Source organism: Leptonychotes weddellii, chromosome 4 (genome assembly GCF_054177405.1).
Source record: "Leptonychotes weddellii isolate Sample4059 chromosome 4, ASM5417740v2, whole genome shotgun sequence".
NCBI classification, from domain to species: domain Eukaryota; kingdom Metazoa; phylum Chordata; class Mammalia; order Carnivora; family Phocidae; genus Leptonychotes; species Leptonychotes weddellii.
The window spans coordinates 22510835-22517780 of NC_138372.1; positions in this window are offsets into that span (position 1 = coordinate 22510835).

A 6946-nucleotide genomic window follows, 5' to 3' on the forward strand; every position below is an offset into this window, starting at 1 on the left:
GGCTATACCTTTAAAACAAAACCAGAATCTGGTCACTTCTTACTATCTCCCCTGCTACTATGTAAATCCCAGCCACTATGTTTCTCACTTAGATAAACTCGAGGGCCTTTAAACTGGTATCTCTGTCCCACTCTTGCCTTCCTATAGTATAGTCTTAATTCATCCTGAAAGTAATATCTTGAAAAACATAAGAGAATGGGCATGTAAAATGGTGCAGCTGCTGTGGAAAACAATATGGTGATTCCTCCAAAAACTGAATGTAGAATTACCATATGATCCAGCAATTCCACTCCTTGGTATATGCCCAAAAGAATTGAAAGCGGGATTTTTAAAAAAGATTTTATTTATTTATTTGAGAGAGAGAGAATGAGTGAGAGAGAGAGAGAGAGGAGCATGGGAAGGGGCAGAAGCAAACTCCCCACTGAGCAGGGAACCTGACATGGGGCTCGATCCCAGACTTGGGATCGTGACCTGAGCTGAAGGCAGATGCTTAACCAACTGAGCCACCCAGGTGCCCCAAAAGCAGGAATTCTAACATATTTCTACACCCATGTTTATCGCTGCATTTTCTCAATAGCCAAGAGGTGTGAGAAACCCAAGTGTCCGTTGACGGATGAATGGATAAACAAAATGTGGTATATACATACAGTGGAATATTTTTAAGCCTTAAAAAGTAAGGAAATTCTGACACAAGCTACGATGTGGATGAATCTTGAAGACATTATGTCAAGTGAAATAAGCCAGTCACAAAAGGATAAATATTATATGATTCCATTTATATGACATACCTGGAGTAGTCAAAATTCACAGAGACAAAAAGTAGAGTGGTGGATACAAGGGGCTAGAGGGAGGAGGAAATGGGGAATTATTGTTTAATAACAAGTTTGGAGTTTCAGTTTGGAACGATGAAAAAATTCTGGAGATAGTTGATGGTTTTGGCTATACAACAATGTGAATGCACTTACTGCTACTGAACTGTATAGTTGAAAATAGTGAAATTGTAAGTTTCATGTTCTATTTTATCACATTAAAAATTTTATAAATCAGATCACAATCCTCCTCTGCTCCAAATTCTCCAATGTCTACTTATTTCACTCAGGGAAAAGCTGCTGAGTCCTCACAATCTCCTTTAAGGTTCTATGTAGTTGGACTGACCTCAAACCACTGGTCCCTTTAGTCACTCTGTTCCAGCTGTATTGGCCATTTTGATGTTCCTTGAAAGTTGCCAGCACTCGCCTCTGACTCAGGGACTTTGAACTTGTTCCCTCTGCTTAGAATGCTCTTACCCCAGATATCAATGTGCTTCAAACCTTTTCCTCCTTCAAATCTCGACTCGAATATTGTATTTTACCCACTCTGAACACATTATTTTTTTATTTTTTATTTTTTTAAGATTTTATTTATTCATGAGAGACAGAGAGAGAGAGGCAGAGGGAGAAGCAGGCTCCCAAGGAGCAGGGAGCCCGATGCGGGACTCGATCCCAGGACTCTGGGATCATGACCTGAGCCGAAGGCAGATGTTTAACCATCTGAGCCACCCAGGCACCCCTGAACACATTATTTAAAATTGCAAGTTGCGGGGCACCTGGGTGGCTCGGTTAAGCGACTGCCTTCGGCTCAGGTCATGATCCTGGAGTCCCGGAATCGAGTCCCACATCGGGCTCCCTGCTCAGCGGGGAGTCTGCTTCTCCCTCTGACCCTCCTCCCTCTCATGCTCTCTGTCTCTCATTGTCTCTCTCGCAAATAAATAAATAAAATCTTAAAAATAAATAAATAAATAAATAAATAAATAAATAAATAAATAAAATTGCAAGTTGCATCCCTGCATTCCCGTTCCTCTCTCCTGCTTAATTTTTTCTCCACACCACTTACCATCATTTGATATACTATACATTTTTACTTTAAAAAAACAAAAAAACTGTCTGCCTCTCTCTGACTAGAATGTGACCTCCACGAAGACAGGGATTTTTTTTTTTTTTAAGATATTCTTATCACTAGAGATAGGGATTTTATTTTATTTAGTATTTTTTAAGTAAGCTCTACATCCAACGTGGGACTTGAACTCACAACCCCAAGATCAAGAGTCCCATGCTCCACTGACTGAGCCAGCCAGGTGCTGCTGAAGGCAGGGATTTTTGTTTGTCTTGTTTACTTGTCTACCCCTAGCACCTGGAACAGTGCCTGGGGCATAACAGACACTCAATATTTGTTGAGCAAATGAAAGAATAAATGTAAGGAGGGTAAGGACAAAGGACTAATTTGGAGCAAGCTGGGGTGGCCAACATGAGAAGGGAAAAGAGGAGGATAGAGGTGAAGTTGTAAAGGTCATTAGCATCTAGATTCCTGAGATCCTTGGATGCAGGGCTAAAAATTCAAACCTAATCCGTAGACAGAGGAGAGTCACCAAAGGTTTATGACTGTGGAACTGGCTTGTGCTGTGAAGGTGTTGTGACCAAGTGACCAGGCTCTACTGTTAATAGGTCTAATGGTGTTATTTATTAAAAAACAGGTGAGCATTTTACACAGTGTACCTTGTGTGATCTTCCCAGTAACCCTACGAGGTAGAAACTATTTTTAATCTCCATTTTGAGAAAGCTGAGATTGAGAGGGATGGAGTGACTTTCCCAAGGCTGATTTGAACCCCAGGCTGTCTAATCAAGTTTCAGCACATCTCATATGTCTTAACTTCGTCTAGCCTCCTGTCCTGCTTTCCACCCAGACGATAAGCTGCAGACAGGCAAGGACTGCAAACTACCCTTTGTTTTGTTTGCATTATCCCAGTCCCTGACCCCAGGCCTAGCGCAGTGCTTGCCCATGAGGTCCTCAGTGTGTGTGGACTGAGTGGGACCCTTTGCTTGGATCTCTGGTCCTCCTCATCTGCTTGTCCCCTCACCTTGTCCTTTGGCTCTCTTCACCGCCAGCCAGTAGATCTGGGTTCAAATCCCGGCTTAGTTGCTTCTCAGCCATGTGGACTTGGGCAAGTTAACGTCTCCTGGCTTTACTGTCTTCATCATTAAAATAGGAATACTACTTCTGGTTGTTGCAGGGATTAAGTAAAGTAAGTAAAACAACACATCATATGACAAAGTCCTTAACGTGGTAATTATTACTGTCTTATCCCCTTACCCCTGTCCTCAGAGTCTAACACAGTGCTAGTCACTGGTAGAGGGTTTATAATCATCTGTTTAATTAAACAATATTTTGCAAAAACACTGGATTATGATTAGCAGAGGTATGTTTTAATCCTGGGTTATGGGTATTGGTCACTTTGTCTCTCTGGAACTGTTTTTTCACCGTCCTTGGGATCTCTACATTTTCTCCTAGCTCTTAGATGAAGTATAAATGTATAAATTTGGCCCATCCCTGGCCCTCAGACCCTCCTTTAATTGACATCTCCCCTCCTGCCCCGCTGGACCCCTCTTGGCAGATGATTCTTGCCCCAGAATCTTCCTGGTTTGGGCTCCCAGGGAGGCCTGACATCCCGCTGCCACCAGGTGGTGCTATGGCCTTGTTCAGGTGAAGCTGGGTCCCAGTCTCCAGGCTGAGCTGGTGGGAGCAGTCCTACGATGCCCTCCGGCTCCCCTAGAGAAGCTTGGCTTCCTCTGTGGAAGGCAGCTAGCCCTGGGATGATCCTGGGAGGTGAAGTCTCCAAAACCCACCCTGGTTCTGCTGTGGAGATTCCTGCACACTGCTGGCAGCAGGACCCGCTGTATTTGTGGGCCTCTGTGCCAACAAAATAAGAATGCCTAAGTGGCTGGTAGAGGCAGCATAGGACGTGCCTAAAAGCCTGCAGAATGGTTCTAGTTCAGCCTTCTAGAGCTGACTTAAAAGTTTAGGAATTTTATGAGCTGATTGTTGAACACAGCCATTATAAAAATTTAAATTATATAAAAATTATATGAAATAAATTATATAAAAACAAAGGTAATAAAGACCCCAAACTCATCACTATATAATTATTTTTACACACTTCATGATCATCTATGCCTTTGAAGTGGCTTACGTTTATTGTGCCTATTTGCTTCACATCTCTTGCCTGCTCTGCGTTCAGTGATGTCACGCTGGTAGTTTAAAATCGAGGAAGGCTGGAGTGTTGACATCATCAAAATCTACAAACACCACAAATCGTGTCCTGCCCCCACCCCGCCCCAAAGACCAGTTAAACTTTTACCAGTACACCCCAGGTCCTGGTTGTACTCCTAATGTGTACAGCAAAGCTCTCTTCCCTCCGGCCACCCATACATTTGTGTATCACTTTAAAATTTGTAAAAGGGAACATTTTTGTGTGTGCTGGGTACTGTTGTCTCATGTAACTCTTACAGCCACCCAGGAGGTAGAGTACTGTGGTACAGAGAACAAGAACAAAGCATGTTGCCACAGCAGAGCTGATGACTTTGGCTCCTGGGATGGCTGTCACCAAGACTCCCAGAAGGTGGCGCTGTGGTATGACTCAGGGAAGCAAGCCACATTCCCTTTCTGTGCTTTTGTCTCATATTGAGAAAATGTTAAATAATAATAATGATGATGATGATGATGATGATGATGATGATGCCTTTCCAGCAGCCTCCAGCATTGTTCTTGGGACTCCACCAGAAGCCTGCTCCCTAGCTATACCTAAGACTAGGTAGAGGAAAGATCTAGCTCCCTGTGCACCTGTAGGAAACAGCTGTAGATGAAAGCTGGCATTTCCTTCCTACTAGAACATCAGACAATGAGGGTCTCCCCCAAAAGGGAGACTGGGGTTGGATCTTTTAGGAATTCAGGAAATGCCAGCACAAAATATGATGCTTTGGTATACTGATTATTTTGAGCCTTGCACCTGAAAAAACAGCAAATTGGGGGAGAGGCTTTCTCTGAATTCGCTCTATCTATCTGCTCAATGACAGATCCTTCAAAAGGAACTCAATTGTCTTAAATCCCCTCCCCTGGAGCTTCATCAACCAGGGAAGATTGACTTTTATCACAGGAGAGACTAGAAGTCGACACCACACCCAGACACACTTTGCCACAAACCGTCACATCCCCCCTGTCGTCTTCTAAGGGCCCTTAATTTACTCTCTCCCCTAGTGGCCTACATCTCCCCACCCCTTCCCCTATTAAAATGCTATATAAGCTCTCAAATCCCATTGCTTGTTGGGGGTATTTCCTTTTTTCCTCCCTCCGAACCCGACTTGCACATAATATTAAAAGTGAATAAATTTGGGGCGCCTGGGTGGCTCAGTTGGTTAAGCGACTGCCTTCGGCTCAGGTCATGATCCTGGAGTCCCTGGATCGAGTCCCTGGATCGAGTCCCGCATCGCTCCCTGCTCGGCAGGGAGTCTGCTTCTCCCTCTGACCCTCCCCCCTTTCATGCTCTCTCATTCTCTCTCTCAAATAAATAAATAAAATCTTTAAAAAAAAAGTGAATAAATTTGTATTCATTTTCTCCTATTAATCTGCCTGTTATCAGTGCATTTCAAAGACCCAGCTATGGAACCTAGGAGGGTTGAGGGAAAGTTTTTCCTCCCCTGTAATGTGGGGGGCCCAAACATTAACAGCCCTATGTACCCCACTTGCTGCCAAACACATACACCCTATGTCCCAAACTTACATTTGCTTCCTAAGTAGCAGAAAGCAGCTATGACTGCTATAATTAAAAACACCCTTACTCCCCAAGGAAGGAACCGCAATGCCTTGATGTTCCTCCTCCAGATTTCTCAAAATCCTTTCCCAAAAATCTGCAATCTGTGACTAACTGGTAAGGTTGATCTCTGTACACAAGGGCCTAGAGACCATGGTAGGGGAAAGGGAGAGGAAGGAGAAGTATCTAACACATGTACATGTACATGTACACATCAAGGATGGAAGTTCAAGTAGAGGTTATAATCCTCACTTCCATAACCCATTTTAAGGCTGATCTTGTGGGGTGCCTGGGTAGCACACTCTGTTAAATGTTTGGCTGGGATTGTGATCTCAGGGTCATGAGATGGGGCCCGGCTTTGGGCTCTGCACTCGGCGTGGAGTCTGCTTGAGGTTCTCTCTCCTTCTCCCTCTGCCCCTCCCTCTTCTCTCTCTCTGTAAAATAATAAATAAATCTTTTTTTTTTTTTAAAGGCTGATCTTGTACTTATGACTTTCCTTCTTCACTCTACCTCTTCCAGGTTTCTTCTGCCTGGACAGCTAAGTTCTTAGCCCCCAGAAGAGACCCAAGCTTTCATTCCTGAGAGATCTGTGCCCTGGGGGATCCTCTTGTATAGAACTGCGGCAGTCTTGCAGTGACTGTGATCACAGATTTGGACTAGGAATAGGATCATTAGAGCATACAGTTAAGTTTTGTTGTTTTTTTTTTTTAAGAATTTATTTGTTTGAGAGAGTGAGTGAGAGAGCACACAAACAGGGGCAGAGGGAGAAGCAGACTCCCCTGCTGAGCAGGGAGTCCGACATGGGGCTCAATCCCAGGGCCCCGGGATAATGACCCGAGCTGAGGGCAGGTGCTTAATGACTGAGCCAGCCAGGCACCCCCAGTTAAGTCTTTCACTGAGCCTCCTTGCCCTGACTGTGTGGTAACAACTTATTTCCCCTTGGTAGCCAGAGATTTTGACCCCCGAAAATACTTTGATTTCTCCTTTGGTTGTCTGTTCAGTGGCGTGAGGTGTTCAAAATGGCTAAGTGGTAGTTTCAACTTCCAGTTCGGTGGGAAAACTGTCACCTGGTGAAGGCATTCCTCCCTTGGACACTACAAGCTTTTAACACACCTCTCTTCTCTATAGTCTCATGAGGCCAAGAAGCGGGTAGTATTTGAGTGTGTCAAGAAGTTTCATTGTAGGGCGCTTGGGTGGCTCAGTTGGTTAAGCGACTGCCTTCAGCTCAGGTCATGATCCTAGAGTCCCAGGATCGAGTCCCGCATCGGGCTCCCTGCTCAGTGGGGAGTCTGCTTCTCCCTCTGACCCTCCCCCCTCTCATGCTCT